Source organism: Galeopterus variegatus, unplaced genomic scaffold, assembly GCF_000696425.1.
Source record: "Galeopterus variegatus unplaced genomic scaffold, G_variegatus-3.0.2 Scaffold946, whole genome shotgun sequence".
Lineage (NCBI taxonomy): Eukaryota > Metazoa > Chordata > Mammalia > Dermoptera > Cynocephalidae > Galeopterus > Galeopterus variegatus.
The window spans coordinates 155,078-173,301 of NW_007727057.1; the positions used below are offsets into that span (position 1 = coordinate 155,078).

An 18,224-nucleotide genomic window follows, 5' to 3' on the forward strand; every position below is an offset into this window, starting at 1 on the left:
GAAAAAGAAATACCACATGTTTTCACTTATTGGAGGTAGCTAAAGGTGAATGAATCAATTCACACATATACATACACACACACAAAAAAAAAAAACCAAACAAACAAAGAAACAAACAAAGAAAAAAAAAACAAAAAACCGGGAGGTGGGGAGAGGAAGATATAACAACCACAATTTTTTTTTTTTTGAAGTTCGTACAACAAGCAAATGGAGGGGACACACTTGGGTGGGAGGGGGGAGAGGGAGGAGGGAGGGAGGTTTCGGTGATGGGACATAATAATCAACTACATTGTATATTGACAAAATAAAAATTCAAAAAAAAAAAAGAAACATATAAACTAATGACATCCAAATCAGAAGGAAAGAAGCAAAACTGTCTTTATTCACAGATGACATGATGTAAAAAATTCTAAGATATCCATATAAAACTATGAATTAGTAAACAAGTTTAGCAAGGTTATGGAATATAAAATCAATGTATAAAAATAAATTTTACTTCTGTATATTACTAACAAATAATTCAAAAATGATATGAAGGCAATGATTCCATTCAGAATAGCATCACAAAAAATAAAATACTTTGGAACAAATTTAATGAAAGAAGTGCAAGACCTATACACTGAAAATTCAAAACACCTCTGAGAGAAATTGAAGAATATTTAAATAAATGGAGAGACATTCAATGTTCATGATTTGGTTAAGATAGCAATTCTCCCCAAATTGTCTATTGATTTAATGCAACACCTATCAAAACCTTAGCACATTTTTTTATAAAATTGACAAGATGATCTTAAAATTTATATGGAAAACTCTTAGGAGAAAATACAGGAGTAAATATTTGTTACCTTGGGTGAAGAAATAAATTCTTAGGTACAATGCCAAAAGCACACGCTACGTTATTAGTCATTAGGGAAATGCAAGAAAAACTCTAATGAAATACCACTACACACCCCCTAGAAAGGACTTAATAAAAACAGGCAATATCAAGCATTGGCAAGGAGGTCAAGAAACTGGAACCCTCATACACTGTTGCTAGTAGGAAAGTAAAATGATGCGGTCACTTCATTGTGACAGTTTAGCAGTGTCTTAAAAAGTTAAAACATGCCTAACAATTCCACTACTAATTAGCTACCCCAGAGAAATGAAAACGTAGGTACACACAAAGACTCGCATGCTAATGTTCACAGCAGCCTTATTCATACCAGTCCCAAATTGGAAATAATCCAAAGTCCATCCCCTGGTGAATATATAAACATAATGTGGTATTTCCACACAATAGCATACCAGTGATACATGTTACGACATGGAGGAGTCTCAAAAACATTATGCGAAATGACAGATACCAGACACAAAAGATTCCATATTATATGATTCCATTAAAATGAAATATCCAGAAAAAGCAGATTTGTAGAAAAAAGAAAGCAGATCACTGGTTGCCTTGGCGCGAGAGCAGAGTTTGACTGAAAATGGCCTCGAGGAAATTTTGAGGGGAGTGATGAAAATTTTCAAAACTGTGTGATGGTGATGGCTGCTGTGTTAGTTTTCTATTGCTGCATAACAAGCTACTACCAATTTAGCATTTAAAACAACACACATTTGTTATCTCTTAGTTTCTCACAGGTCAGAAGCCCAGGCACGTCCTAGACAGGTTATGAGGCTGCAATCAAGGTGTCGGCCAAGCCACTTTCTCATCTGGAGCTCAGGGTCCTCTTCCAAGCTCATTTAGGTTATTGGCAGAATTCAGTCCTTGTGGTTGTAGGACTGAAACCACCCTCCTCAATATGCAATTCACCATATGGTTATTAGCTCCTTCAAAGTCAGTAGGAGAGCTTCTCTCTCATAACTCCCTTTTTAAGGACTTATGCCTGATTAAGTCAGACCCAGCCAGAATAATCTCCCTTTCCATCAGCTCATAATCAACTGATGTGGGATCTTAATTATATCTGCAAAATCTCTTCACTTTTGCCATGAAATGTAACCTAATTACGGAAGTGACATCCCATCATAGTCACAGGTCCCACTCACTCTCAAAGGGAAGGTATAACACAGGACATGTACCTCAGTGGTGAGAATCTTACAGCCATCTTAGAATTCTGTTTACCACAGATGCACAATTTATAAATTTATTAAAACTCACTAATCATATACTTATCATGGGTGAATTTTATGACATATAAATCATACCCAATAAACTGTAAAAGAAAAAAAATCTACCATAAAAAAATGTTGCCCATACAATCATAATTCCACATTTTTTATTTGGGCTATCTTTCTTTTATTAAATGAACTAAGCCTAGGACTATCTTTCCTAGGAAGTGATTCAACAGAAAGAATTTTCTACATTCATCAACCATACCCTTCATAATTTGTTACACCAGTTACTTCACAGTAACCACTTCACATGGGCACAGCAGTCAACTTTTCCACTAGTTGGGTTTTATTCCTCTGCCAGATTTCTTAGTAATGAATGGAGGCTCACTTATATTCAAAGACTTCAGATTTCCAAAGAGAGTAGAGTTACCTCCAAACAAGAGTTTCCACTCTCTGATTTCTCCACCAGGGAGTGGCTCCATTTTGAACTTTCCTCAAACAAAGTATGAACAACACTGTGTAGTCACACGAAGCTCCCATTCTTCCAAATGCATACTTCCTAAACTTTCATTCACTCAAAGGTCAGGAACTGTGAGTTCTGGAATTCTTTATGGTGTCCTTGAAATGTCTTTGAAGACTGGCTGCTCATGGTATGCAGTGACTTGAACTGCTGTCTACAATTAAATATTTCCTGATTTCAGTCTACTCTGAGAGGCTTCAGCCTTTAAAGAGCTTGCTGTATAAAAAAACACAGCAAGCCTCTGTGATTCTACTTCAGGTGCTATCCTGACACCATGAAGCACTACAAATTCCCTAAGGGGATGCCCAACAAGGTCAACCAGATGGTTATCTTGTAGGTTTGCTGTTCTCAAGCCGAAATTTAACTGTTACCATGGAAATAAAACACAAAAGGAGCTGCCCATCCTGGGAGAGGTGGGGGAGAGGAACTGTTTAGAATTCTCATTCAAAGGTTTCATGTTAAACATGAAAGAAACTCTTCTGCATAATTTTTGTGAAAATAAAAATCTTCTTTGGGAATACGGCAAAAGTTATCTTACTATATTACACGTGAACCACAAACATACAAGCAAATTTTAAAAAGTAATATCTTACATATTTTTTTTTAATTAGGGTCATTTGCTTTCTGCAATTCTATTGACTAAAACAGCCATAATATCAGATCATTTGGAGAATCATAAAAGCTTTATTCCATTAGTCAAGGATGCAGTTACATCACTTGAATGTGCTGCAGATTAGATTATTACATCTACCTAAATAACATCTTTTGGACATGGACTGACACTGTTCCCCCATAAGGTTTCCCTTAGAAGTTGGGATCATAATCTATAGCTCACAAAACTCACAAGGTGCAGAAGGTAAAATTTCATTCCCTTGTCATTTATCATGGTCAGTAAACATAGTAGCTCAGAGGAGTTAAGACTGAGGGATAAGCATCTCAGACTCCTTGAGTCAGAATCCCAGCTCTGCAACTTAGCAGTATGCTATTTTAACCAGTTTCTTAAACTCCTTAAGCTTCAGCTTCCTCATCTATAAAATGGGTTTAATAACATAAACAAGGGATTGGCAAACTGTGACAATGGATCAAATCTGGTTCACCGTCAATTTTGTAAAGAAAGTTTTACACAGCCATGCTTGTTCATTTACATATTATCTATGACTATTTTTGTAGAGGTTGCACGGCCTAGAATGTCTAAAATATTTACTCTCTGGCCTTTATAGAAAAAACTTGCTGGTTTCTGACATAAAGGGTTTTTGCAAATGAGATAATTCATGTAAGGAGTTCCATATAGTTAAGCAACCAGTAAATGTCAGGTATTGTTGTTATTTATTAATAATAATAAGTTGTAAAAATCATTGTGATCTCATTTCCTAAAATTCAGAGAGACACCTTATAAATCTAATACCTCAGGGTCGGGCTGCTCATGCAGTAATACCTTGGGATTAATAGGCTCGGCCCCTGTTTTTGATGTATTGGTCATGGCGGTGGCTGATATGGTATGATCGCGGGATGTGAGGTGCAGCTGTCAGTGCAGGGCACAGAGCCCGGTGGGCCACAGACTGCAGCTGCCATGAGTCATCCATTTCAAGTAATTGATACTCTGCCATTCTTTGATGGAGGATCTCTTGGCACAGGTGTATGACACATGCATATTCATGACTGGCCCAACTCCTAACTGTGCAGAGAAGACAGGGAAGAGAGTGGGTAGGGTGGAATTATGCTTAGACGATGACTGGAGCAGATGCAAGTAGCTACAATGGAGCCTATTTCCATTTTCCCTGGAAGTAACCAATTTCCCGACATGTATTCTGTTGTTCAGAATAGGAAATAAGGAGAGTAGTATAGTGCATAAAATTTTAAAATGTGAATTTAATGAAACAAAATCTAGACTAATAATTCAAAATAATATAATGAGACTAAAGCTTGTAGACACATGTTACAGAAATGGCACTGCTTCTCCCATATTGGTACACTTGCAAATAAATTTTGGTCAATCACCAAACATTACCTTGGTGTCCATAAACCTTTCAAGCCATCCTCATAACGATGTCTTTCAAGGTGGGTATTTAAAAGATCTAAAGAGTTTACACTGAGACAGTGATATTCAGACATAAACTACTGCCTCTCCTGTTGGCTCCTGTCTAGGGCCTTGAACATCTCACTCGATCAATTTGCACCTCACTGCCTTGCATGTTAAAAGAAAGCTGTAAGAACATGCAAAATTAAAACAACCGTGATTCAAAATTATTTTCTGCGGGATGCTAGTGGATTTTCATTAGTCCCTCCCGACAGGATCATAAATAAACTTAAATCTGTAGCAAGGAAAGAACATTATCACCAGGGGGAAACCCCAAATTGGCAAATGGCTTACATATTAAAATGGAATCACTGACTCACACAACTCAGAATTATAAAGTACTCAGTGTGGATCCCAAGAACCTTCCTACCGAATCATCTCAATGATATTATTTAAAACGATCAGGTCCTTTTCTGAATGTAGCATCTCATTAAATGCCATACACATGACATTAATAGTCAGGGTCATTTCCTAGGAGGAGCTTGCCATCTAAGACAGTCAAAGCTGTCGCTGGCGTAAAGGAAGAACAGACATTCACACCAAGTGGGCAGACACTATAAAGGACTGGCTGGAATGGTTTTAGAGTTTACAAACTAATCTAATTATTTAGAGTATTCAAACTAATATTCAAGCTGATTCAAAGCTGTTGGCAATCTGCTTCTTCAAATAGACAGTGGAGCTGCCTGATTTTAGTTAGCTGCAAAATTCCCCACAATGACATTCTTAATCCTGTCCCACCAAAGCAGCATTCAGACTGAAGTTGTCTGAGAGTTCATCCAAGGCTTTGCTTTCTCCAGCACGAGTAAATACCAGCAACCATACCGTTTGCCATGATAAAAGAAATATTCTGACTAGCAAGGAGCAGCAAGGGCACCTACGGAGACTTCAACAAAATATAGCCCTTGCTTTGGGTTGAATGTCCCCCCAATACTTAATTCCCACTATAACTGTTGAGGATGGGAAATTCTATTATGGTAATTGAAAGGTGGGGCCTTGAAGTAGTGATTAGATTGTAGGACCATGCCATGGTGAATGGATTAATAATGGTGGTCAGGGGCATGGTTCTGAGGGCTTCAAAAGGAGAATGAACCAGGAGGTTAGTGCATCTCTCTGCTCCACCATTTCCTCAATGTGATACTCTGTCGTCACTGTCACCACCACCAAGCCTCTCTCCAGATGTGTTCACTGGACCTTGGACTTCCCAGCCTTCAAAGCCATGCAATAATTTTTTTTTTTTCAAATTATCCAGTTCTGTGTATTTTGTTATAAGCAACAGAAATGGACTAATACATCTCTTAAGCTCCCAGGTGATGACAATCTATACTTCATAGAGGCAGCCAAGTTGGAGCTCATTTTATTAACCAAAATGAGTAATCAACTGATTAAACCACCAACTTCATACATTTGTCTAGGTAATAAAATGAATATGCTTCCCACCACTCCCAGCATTTCTGTGCCTTAATTCAAGGGATAACTTTCTAAATAACTGACTTATATTTATACACACACACACATAGTACATATTCTTTTGGTATACAAAATACACAGACATAGATATACAAACATAGAGATGTGGGGAAGTTTTCTTTTTTTTGTAAGGGATAGGTCTATAAACAGGCAAACTTACTATTGCATTCTGTATTGGTTTGCCAGGGCTGCTATAACAAAGTACCACAAACTGGGTAGCTTCAAAAACAGAAATTTAGGGCTGGCCCAGTGGCGCACTGCTACAGTGCGCCGCTTGGGAGCACAGCGGTGCTCCTGCCGAGGGTTCGGATCCCACATACAGACCGGCTGCTCACTGGCTGAGCAAGGTGCGGACGAACCACTGAGGGTTGCGATCCCGTTGCCGGTCCCGGTCCGGTACGGGCGCGACACTGAGGGTTGCGATCCATTGCCGGTCACGAAAAAAGACAAAAAAAAAAAAAAGGAAAAAAAAAAAAACCCAAAAAAACCAGAAATTTATTGTTTCTCAGTTCTGGAGGCTAGAAGTCCATGATCCAGGTGTTGGTTGTGTTAGTTCCTCCTGAGGGCTGTGAGACAGAGTTTGCTCCACATCTCTGTCCTAGCATCTAGTGGTTTGCTGACAATCTGTGGCCTTCCTTGGCTTGTAGATTTCTGCCTTCATTTTCAGATGGCCTTTTCCCACTGTGCCTATCTCCACATTTCCTCTTTTTTTTATACGGACACTAGTCATTTTGGATTAGGGCCCAACCTAATTACTTCATCTTATCTGTAAAGACCCTATCTCCAAAGAAGGTCACATTCTGAAGTACTGGGGTTTAGGACTTCAGTATGAATTGGGGAGGAGGAGGACACAATTCGACTCATAACACATGCCCATGTCTATTGATCTGCATCTATACCCAGGTTGATAACTACTATTTTTAAGTACCTATCTCTTCTCTGAGGTGCAGAGGGACAGAATAAATGCAAAGCACCACAAACAACAATATACACAAATCTGCTCACAATATGTACAAACCTGCTCATTGCATATATTTCTCTTTCCATCAAACTTGTAAGCATATATGGTTTGTAAGCTGGATAAATTTAATATATTAAAATGGCTTCATGCTTTATTGGCTTGTGGGGTTGCTAGTTAGTTATAGCTGACCCACAAAAAATTATTGACTGTCTTCTTGAAAAATACAAATAGGATTACTGCTCAAAATAAAACACAATTAGATTTCAAAAGACTATTACTGACATTAAGTGCAACTGGGAAAAAATATTTACTGAATTTATATCCTTATTTTATCATATTGACTCAATCTGACTTTCTCATGTATATTATCATTTGTTGGAGGTTAAAAACATATTTTATGTTTTAAAAACAGTCCCATCATGCAGCATGAGTAAGGGTAGTGGGCTCTCAGACTGCAGCCTGAAACCACTTCATTTATTCAAAATCAAGTAGATAGAGCCATTGTTAAGGATATATACATATTTCTGAAGCAAATTTTGCCAGAATGCTCTGGTGAAAAAGTGACAGGTGCATCCTACCTAATAACAACACAGGTTTATGTCACTTTTTTCTCGGCACTTTCACTGTTATAATCATTTGTTATAGTTACATACCCTTGAGAGGTAGGGTTGGATGATGAAAAAGTTTTGTGTTTTATCTCCACTTTATAGCTAAAGAAAGAGAAGTATTTCAGTAACTTTTCCAAAGCTATACAGTATACTGAGGTTTATTAATCTAAGAAGAGTAGATCAGTACCTCTCAAAATTTAATTAATCAAAAATTTCATGTAACTTTTTACTGCAGGTGTCTCTCAAATGTGGGACCACTGCCTTGAACCCAATCCCTATAACCCACTAACTAGTTGGGAAAGGCTGTAACTCATCTTACATTTTGGAATATAAAGAAAACAACAGAAAGGAGTAGTTAACAATTAACCAAAGAGGGGGTTCCATCTTTAAAGCTGCAGTGAGAGCACTGTGACCTGCTTCACAGGCCAGGCTTCTGGCTTTCCATTTCAGTCCTGTGTGCTTCACTGCTGATTTCTTCAAATTCAGAGGGTGGAAAGCAATCTCAGAAAGTGCTTAACTCAATCAGTGTGCAGCCACCCAGAGACCTCTGGAGGGAAATGACAAGTACAACTTCAGACAGTGGAGGGAAAGGAAAGCCTTGTGCAAATCCGGACTCATCTGCCGTGAGCAAAGATAGAAAATTATAGGGGCACTCTTGTGAGTCACAAAGATGTCATTTAAGGCTCCACAGCAGCAATTTAAATCCATGATTCATGGACCGAATGATTTCACCTGCCTGTTCAAGTGCCTAATTTAGAACCAGGTAGCAAATTACCATCTACAGAGTCCACGCATGAAATTAAGAATGTTTGATTGCCCATGGTCTAGACTTTGTCTTCAAACCAGGGCCGAGGACAAAGCCCCCCAATTTTCTCCAAGATCCACCTAACAATCTGACATTTCGCAATATTCATATGTTTGGTCATTCACTCTAACATTGACTCATGCATCAAGCATGGGGCTCTCACATACACACCACCATGCATAAGAAAAGCAGCTCAGGCTCTCATGGAACAGAGCAAGGACTGGGTTTCCTCTGTCGGAGGCCTGGGGGAAGCTGACTGGATTGTACTATGAGCAAGGCCCAAAACGCGTGGAAGATTATTTAGTTATCTGCTTTCCTTTTTCATGGGGGACTAGGCCCCCCAATGTTATCTAGAGCAAATATCACATATTTTCATACCATTGAGGTACTTCTTTTCATTTCCCACCTGTCTAACTCTTTACTAATTTTTATTTAGCATGATTTGCTTAGGTTTCATTTGATATCTATTGTGCTGTACACTTTCAGCAGGCTGAATAAATTGTCTATGTAAATATTCCTGAAAAGTTGTTCCTGAATTGAACTTCATTACATTATAGGAACTCACTCATCATGTAATCCTTGTACAGAGGGAAGGATCCTGTTTGATGTGAATAATCACCCCAAATGGGCTTCACATTTTCATGTATCTAACTTTCTCAAGCTGAGGCCACCTGTATATAAAGGAACAAAATAGCTGTCAAAAAGAGCTGATTTGACTAAGAATTTAACTGTGTTACCCTGAAATAACTTTAATTTTGACTTCCTAGTAAATTCTTCTCAATACGTTTCCTTTAAATGTAAGTTTATTATCATATTTCATTTTTGCTGGTGACTTATGAGTTATTTCTATTTTATGATATCAAGTTACTTCAATGATGTACAGTACCACCATAAAATATCTCTAAAATATTTAATATTGGGTGCTATGAAATGAGACTATTCTCCAGTAGCCAGGTAATCAGCATAAAAAAAATTTTTTTTTCCTTTTTGTCTTTTTTTTCGTGACCAGCAACGGATCGCAACCCTCAGTGTCACGCCCGTACCGGACTGGGACCGGCAACGGGATCACAACCCTCCATGTCGCGCCGTACCTCGCTCAGCCAGTGAGTGGCCAGTCTGTATGTGGGATCTGAACCCTTGGCAGGAGCGCCGCTGCGCTCCCAAGCGGCGCGCTGTAGCAGTGCGCCACCGGGCTGGCCCCCCCCAAATTTTTTCTCCCCCCTTTTTCTTCCTTTCAAATTTTATTACCTTTTCAGTGTTCTGTTCTTCACTATCTCCTCATTATTTAAAATTTCTCTCACTCCTTTTATCCTAGGACACTTCTCCAGGATGTCACAATTTGCACCACCCACCTGAGCCTCCTCTCCATCTGAATCCTTCACACTCCCTCATCTCTCCTCTTCCAATCCCAGTCCCAGCAAATAAGTCTGATGATGAACTCACTCGCTCTCTGCTGCTTAACGAATCCTCTCATAGTTCTAGGACAGCTGTAAACCTTTGCTATACGTTTACCTTCCATTGTAATTTTTGTATCACAGTAACTGTTACTAGAAACATATACGTGGGTACTCAAAAAGTTTGTGGAAAAACAGAATTAAAAGATAATATGAATATTTCCATGAACTTTTCAAAGACCCCTTACATATAGCTGTGGAGTTTTAAAAACCCCATTTTATCTATTAAAATGTAGTTTATCTTAAAATTTTTGAGACATACAAAGTATATATTATGATTTATATAAAATATAACACATCATATAACTTAATATAATGAATTCTAAAGTAAATTGGCTTTTGTTCATATTACAATATTTTCTCTGAATTTTCACTTTACTATTTTGTTCACATTATGTCAATATTTTCCCTAAAAGTAGAGGTATTCCTTTGAACATATTGAAAATGCATAAAGAAAGGCTTTTAACCATCACGCTACTAACATCAGAAGAAAGGACTGTGTCATCAAGTCATTTAAATTGTCAAAGATGCCAAAGCAAACTTTGGTAATTTTTCAACTTTTAATTTTTCAGTTCTCAAATACTACAATTTTTCAATTTCCAATTGTAGTTTTATGGAACACCAGGAAGAGTGTCACATGGCCTCCCAATTATTTTTTATTTCACTTACATTCCAATAACCTCTACTTTCCAGTAGCTGTTTTATCATTGTAGCTATACACATGGCTCACTTCTCCTTCTGAAATGTTCTAAGTCAGATGCTTCCTACCAAAATGAATGGGGAACCATGTGCCATATTAAAAACTTCCATAGCAAATAAAAGAGTGATGGACTTCCACTGGAGGCAGAAACCAAAATCACTCTTCATAAATATATTCATATAGGAAAAAAGCACTGGCTAGTGAATATTTAGGACACATTTACCTCGTCACATATCAAAACAATCTGTGGACAATACCAAAACACTGCAATGCGATTTTGCAAGGGAAGCCAGTTGGGCTTTTCTGTATTTATTCAACTAGATAGTAGAGAGGAAAACCACAGAAGAGAAGACTATTTGCTGTGCATCTGAGTGTACTCCCCTTAATTCACACAGTCCAGTGTCTTAATGCGGCGTACAGCAGCGAACTGCACTTCCTACAGTTTTAAAACTGTCAGTTAACTAGATGTTTACCGAGGGCCCCACTTGGGTACTCAACATTGCGGGTACTCCATCCAGCTCTATCGACGTTGTTCCAACACCATCTGTCACTTAAGCTTCCACAGATTCAAAAATTTCAATTCAAACTAATCTGCTCGGCACTCGAACTGAAGCTATAATTCAAATTTCACCATGAAGCTTGAATTTCTTTTCAGTGTTCTTCAACTTTGACCCAACTCCCCCCCCTCCCTTCACTGAAAAGGGCCAAGACAACAGCCCAGCAAGTGGGGCAGGCAAAACAGGCCTCCTTTGTTCACTTTTGTCCTTTCAGCTCTCTATTGAGGTAAGGGACTGAAAAGCCGCACCAGGCTTTGGAAGGCCGCAGCGAACTCGCTCACAAGCCTTACTTCCTCAAAGAACCAAAAACTCCTGGGTGAAACTCCTTCCACAGTTATTTTTACTATAAGACATAATTAATGGAAGATTAGTATTTTTTCCTTTCCCTTTCCCTTGAGAGAGAATCTGTTAATGGTGTTTAACACGAGTTTGTAATGTTCCTCAAAAATGCATGCTGTAAATCATACCATTCAAATGCCAAGGGCATCTAAAAGTGGCATGAAATTAGCTTTAAAGTTGAAATTTGGAGAAAAGATCACTACATGCTGAATACATATACTGAATTTTTTGAATGCTCTCAGCCCACTTGAGAAAGATAAATCAAATTCATTGCATATTACCCAGTGGAAGACCTCCTACAGGATTCCCTCAGATTGCCCTGAGAATAGATTTTTCTGGATACAGTGGGTTTTGAACCAATACACCATGTATATCACAAAATTCAAATATATATGAACATATATATATTTAGAGTATTGTTTTCGGCCCTTCCTACCATCATTTAATAATGAGAATTTTAAGAGGATAATTTCTGTCTAATAGTAACTGTCATTTTCATTTTTATGTGAACCAAACAATGCTCTAGTACAGAGCAATATGAAAGAAAAAAAGATAAGATTTGCCATTCCCGTTTTTAAACTGAATAAGCCATTTGGACAGTATGTGCAGTACAGGAGTATTAGTAGCTGTAAATATGCTTCCTTTACCACTGGCATTTCTTATATTCACTAGCTTTTTTAGTAACTTGAGGGAAACCCTCCATCAGTCTGTTAAAAATTACCTTTTTCTAATTTGAAATTCCAATCTGGTAGGCCAGTAAAATAGGTCAATTAAGTTGACACCACATCTTTTTTTATTAGCTCAGCTAAGCAATTATAATTGGACAGTGAGGGTTTATGCTGTCATCTTTGAAGATTCAACGGTGGGGAGAAATGCCCAATGCAGAACTGTAATTTACAACTTCAGCAGATCTCTAAATATTCAGCATAAAGATATTCTTATCTATTTTTAGATATGAGGCAAATTTGCTCATGATCTGGGTTAAAATGATGTTATTTTTTGGCAGTAAAATAAAAGCATAGTAATTTAATTTACCCTCATAGCAAAATAATTTCACACAAGTGCACTATAGACATAGATGCTCTTGTTTAACATTTTTAGAAAAATAACAAGAATGTATGTCACCAATGCTGGCTTATCCTGGACTACAACACACATATTCTACAATGTCTATTTCATGCTTTGTACGAAGTATGTTGTTAAATGATACTTGTTGGAAACCATACACCTCCTTATTAATAAAAGTTAAACCAAAAAGTTAGAAAATATTGTGAATAACTTGTTCAGAATACTTAGATATTAATCTATAGCTGAGAAAAGTAACGGTGGTGGCACTTCACACCCACTAGGATGGCTGTTATCAAGAAAACAGAAGATAACAAGTGTTGGCAAAGATGTGGAGAAATTGGAACCCTTGTGTACTGTTGGTGGGAATGTAAAATGGTGCAACTGCTACAGAAAACAGTACGGTGGCTCCTCAAAAAAAATTAAAATAGAATTACCATATGATCTGACAGTCTCATTTCTGGGTATATACCCAAAAGAATTGAAAGCAATGGCTCAAACATAATTGTACATCCAAGTTCATAACAGCATCATTCATAGTCAAAAGGCAGAAGTTACCCAAGAGTCCATAAGAGATGAACAGACGAATAAAATGTGGCATACACATACAGTAAAATATTATTCAGCTTTAAAAAGGAAGGAAATTTTGACACATGCTACGACATGGAAGAACCTTGAAGACATTACACTAAGAGAAATAAGCTAATCACAAAAAGACAAGTACTGTATGATTTCACTTATATGAGGTACTTAGGGTAGTCAAATTCATAGAGATAGACAGTAGAATGATGTTTGCCAAGGGCTGGGGGGTGGGGAGATAGGAGTTATTGTTTAACGGGTTCTGAGTTTCAGTTTGGAAAGATGAAAAAAGTTTTGGAGATGGACACTGGTGATAACTGCATAAATTGTGAATATAACTAATATCACGGAACTATACATTTTACAATGGTAAATTTTGTTATATATATTTTCCCACAATAAAAAAGTAACTTAGCAGAAATGCTGCATTTTATATAAATATATTGCATTTGCTCCCCCGTTTAAAGACAATCTGATATTGAAAGATTTACAGTTGTTAAAGCTGGAGGCAGGGCCATTCCCATATTTTCTTTCCTTATGTAGTCTTCTCCTTCATATTTTGAGAAGAAAAATAAAATTCATTTCATTTTGGTATACATTTTCTTATTCTTGGAAACATCATGTTGTACACCTTAAATATATTCAATTTTTATTTGTCAGTTATACTTCAATAAAGCTGGGAGAAAGAAACTTTCAGCCTCTGATGCCAATAGAGGCTTTTTTTCATTTGTGTGGCAGACAAAGGGTTAAATAAAATAAGCCACTGGATTCTCAACCAGGTCTCTCCTCTGTCCTCACCTGCCTGGAAGGTTCAGGGCTCCTTCAGGTGGGAAAGCATGAAATTTAAAAGGAAAAGAACATCTAAATGTATTTAGTAATTTTCAATCATTTTCAAATCACTTCCTTTTCACAAATCATTGCAGCATCGCAGCAGTTGAAGGCCAACCTCAAACAGTCTGTGGATTGAAACACACAAAACTTCCTAGAGAAGACAGGTTAGGAGCTCTCTATTCCAGTTGAATTTGCATGGGTTGCCATGCTTCTCAGATGAAAACTGTTCTTTGAAAATGGGGATGAGACTCCAAAGGCTGCTGATGTAGGCAGCAAATCAGTACCTTATGATTTCATGGTGAGAATATCAGTCTGGGCGTCTCAGTGACCCTCAGGGGTGAGTAACTGGCCACTAGGGGGTTTTCTCGGACATTCACTACACTATTTCTTGATTTGAGTGCTGGTTACATCAGTGAGCAAGTTCATCAAGCTGTACATTTACGATACGTGAGAAAAAAAATCTGTGTGTAGAGAAATATATAGCAATAGACAATAAAATTAGAATTAACCTCCACGAGGACAGAAACCCTGTTTTGCTCACCACTGTATCCCCAGTGCCTAGAACAGCAGGCCATGAGCTCAGTAAATCTTTATTAATGAATGAATGAATGATCTCTCTACCATAAAAGCTTCCTGTGGAGTTCCATTAAATAGTTCCCTTCTACATTCATAATATAATATCTGCAGATTCTATTTATATTCAAACAATCACAAAAGGAAAACTATACTTACATGAAAGCATTATGTGAAGTGATTCTTAAGGAAATTTTCTACAGCTCAGGTGTATACATTCTCAGTGCCCTGTAACTCACACTTCTGAGGCACTCACATTAGCCATTATTGTTACCAGTGTCATACTGGCCTCACAGGAAGTACCATTTCCAAAGATGACTTGCTTTTTTTTTTTATTGTCACTACTGCAATAACAGCAATGATGTAGCATAAGGACACTGGCCTTCGGTCCAAAGACCACATCACTACCCTGCACTACGAGGCTAGGTGGCCTCTCTGAGCCCCGTTATACTCATTTTGAAACTCAAAGGGTAGATGCAATGTTGCGTGAGTTCCTATAGCTCTAAAATTCCTAGATTATGCGACATGTTTAGCAACTTTCCTGCAGTAAAGTAGAAAGAAGGTTGAAAGAAGACCATGAGTCAGTAGGATTACGAATGCAAAATGAATCCATTTTTCCAATTGATCAGTTAATTATAAAAATTCTAAAAGCTATTCTAGGAATAGCCGATTTCACTTTAGTTCAAATTCTTCTTTTCTACTAGTTAACATGGAGCATCCTTGTAAGTGCATCACACATTCCTATGTATTAAGGATACTGAATGCTTTCTTAAGATTGTAAACTAGGGTCCTATTCAAACTCAACATCCAATGTGAGGAGTGACTCTTCTTTAGTCAAAAGTCTACAAAGAACACTCATGGTTGGGGGCCTGAAATAGAAATGTTTGCAAAATAGAAATGTTCGCCTTTTCTTAAAAAAGGAAAAAAAAAGTTTTCTTAAAGATTATGATATGCCAAGAACATCTCTCTGTAATTGCAGGGGTCTCTGGTTACTAAGAACAGATCAGTGACTGTAATGGGCTGGATTGTGGGTTAACAGCCACATACTTAAAAGCTAACAGGAATAACAGAACACATTAAGGACAATACGGGGGAATAAAATGTTATTCCATAATATAGTTATCTGAATTACGATATTGTGTTACCGTGAAGTCTGCAAGTCTTGGAATTAAATGGGCTTGTAATATACGTCCCTGTTTTTGAACGCTCGGTGGTTTTAGAGTTCTCCTAAACTAGGAGTCATAAGCCTCCAAAAGGCACATTTTCACAGTCTTGGAAAGTAAAGCACAGGGGCAAAAAATTAATCCAGCTCCCCTAATTACTAGTTGTGTTGCTTTGGGAAAGTTACTTGACCTGTCTAAGCCTCCATCTCCTTCTTTTAAAAATGGAGTTGTTGTGGGGATTATGAGATGATACATGTAACATGCGCAGTGCCCCACACATGTGAAGCTCCCCCCAAAATGTTGACTATTATTACCATTAAAGAAACAAGAAGTATTCAATTGCCTAAGTCCATTTGAACGCTTCTGTAAGGTCTCATTCACTTACCGAGCAATTATTATTACAATGTTTTAATAGCAGAGCATAGTTAGCATAAAGCAGTCCCAACCCAACAGCTCGGTCCATGTTTGTATTCAGTGGCTACTGTGTTCCTTCCCAGGACTACCCCAGGGGGAGCTCCTGGTGCAGAACCAATGCCTCCTGCCCCATTACACTCAGCTCCATCTCTTCCTGCAAGAGCCTGGGGCGAGGAAAGGCCCCTTCCCTCAGACCCGCACTTATGAGTGTTAACCTTCCGGGACCGCAAAGGAGAAAAAACGCTTCCCTCTCGGGACAGCTCTGGGCCGGGTGCAGCCTCGGGCTGGAGCTGCTGATGGGAAAAGAGTAGGAGAGAAGGGGGGGTGGGCGAGAGACCCCACCGCTAGGCGCCCTCGCTCGGTGCCCGCCGCTGTGCAGGGGCCGCCCGCGAGCTTGCCGGGGACAGAAGACGCGGCCACGGGCCGGGAGCCGGGCGGGAGGGGAGGCGATCGCCAGGGGAGGGAAGCGGTCTGTCCACCAGCTCCCCGAGCCTAGAAACCCTCCCGTGGCGCTGGCTGCCCGGAGCACACCGCTCTGGGAGAAATGACTCCCCGACTCACCCTACCGCGACATCCCGGTCCCCCTCTGCGCGCTGGCAGGTGCGGGCCGGGAGAGGCTGCCCCGGCGAACCGCCGGGGACCAGGAAGCTGCGGCGCCCACCCGCGCGGCGTGGAGGGGGCCGGGGGCGGCGCACTGCGCAGATGGCGCTCGCTGCCAGAGGGATGCGGCAGCGGGGGGCAATCACTCCTGGCTCAACACAGTCCCTGGCGAAGCTGTTGTCAGATCCCACCCTGGGAGCCTGGGCCGGGAGGGGATCTTTCCAGACAGCTCCAAGCCCGGCGCGCCAGCCCGGACGAGTCCCAGCCCTCAGAGGCTGGGCGGGGCGCTGAGAACCCCGGGGTCCAACAAAGACCCCGTAAGTGCCCCCACCCCGCTGTCCTCAGTGTCTCTCCCGGTTCCCCCGATTCCCCGAGTCCTCCCCAGGGCAGTGAGTGGAAGGGGGAGTCGGCCTCGCCCCGGAACTCGGTGATCCGCGCAGGTGTGAGCACATCCGAACAAAGCCCACGCCCAGATGTGTCCGTGGGGACCCGAACGCGCTCACGCCCCTGCGCGCCGGGCCCCTGCGCCCCTCGCCCACCCGCAGTGTGGAGCGACAGCCCGCGCCCTCCGTGCCCATGCCCGGGAAGCTGTTACAGTGCCGGGCCCCTGCAGTCTCTCCAGTCCCGCTGCCCACAGGGAGACCCCCAGGCAGGGCTCCCGAAAAGCGTGCGGCGCGGGCGCGGATGCAGAAGTTGGCCGCAGACGAAGAGCTGGCGGTGTCCGCCCGCGCCCGCCGGGGCTGCTGTGTTTCCTCTGCCCCCTCACCAGGTGCCCGTCCCTTCCACTCCCCGGCGCCCGCGGCCGTGTCGGCGGCCTGCGAGGGACAAGGGAATTGGCGACCTGCTTCGCCCCTGCCGCAGGCGCTGCCATCCGGGAGAGCGCTCGTCTGCCCCTCGGTCCGGTATCCCAGTGACAACGCAGCAGTGTCCCGCGCCCCCCACCGAGTGTCACCGCCAGACGCGCACCGAGCTACTCACGTTCTCGCGCCGCGCCCACCGCTCAGCTCCGGCGCTGCTGCCCAGGACCGTGGAGCGCAGATGTCGTTCGTTCTTGAGGAAGCTGTCGCCTCTGGCTGCCCCAGCCGGGCGGCTCCTGCGCTGTCCCCCGCGCCCGCGCGTCTGACTCGGACTGCGGCGCGCGTCCGCCCGCGACCCCGGCGAAGAGAGGCTGGCCCCGCGCCCGCGCGCCCCCGCCGCTCCCGCTCCCCGCGTCGTGCTCTTGCCCCTCCCTGCTCTCCTTCGCGTCCTCCCGGCCCTCCTCCCCCGCAGTCCTCCCTGGCGTCCCCCGCCCCTTCCCCCTCCTGGCCAACCCCCTCTCGCCCTGCAGCTGTGGCGGCAGCGAATGGGCTCCAGCCGCCTGAGCCTTAGGGGACTGGGTGGCCCCTCACCTGAGCCGCGGCACCACCGCCAACCTCCGTCA

At 41.3% G+C, this 18,224-nt stretch overlaps 1 long non-coding RNA gene across 1 annotated transcript in view; it reads right to left on the minus strand.

The window, feature by feature from the left end:
* Positions 1–17,940, minus strand: part of LOC103591224 — a 143,213-nt gene extending 125,273 nt beyond the window's left edge. Inside the window, exon 1 of the long non-coding RNA XR_550557.1 lies at positions 17,783–17,940. This is a non-coding gene — a long non-coding RNA (uncharacterized LOC103591224). The remainder of the gene's footprint in view (positions 1–17,782) is intronic.
* Positions 17,941–18,224: the final 284 nt, after the last annotated feature.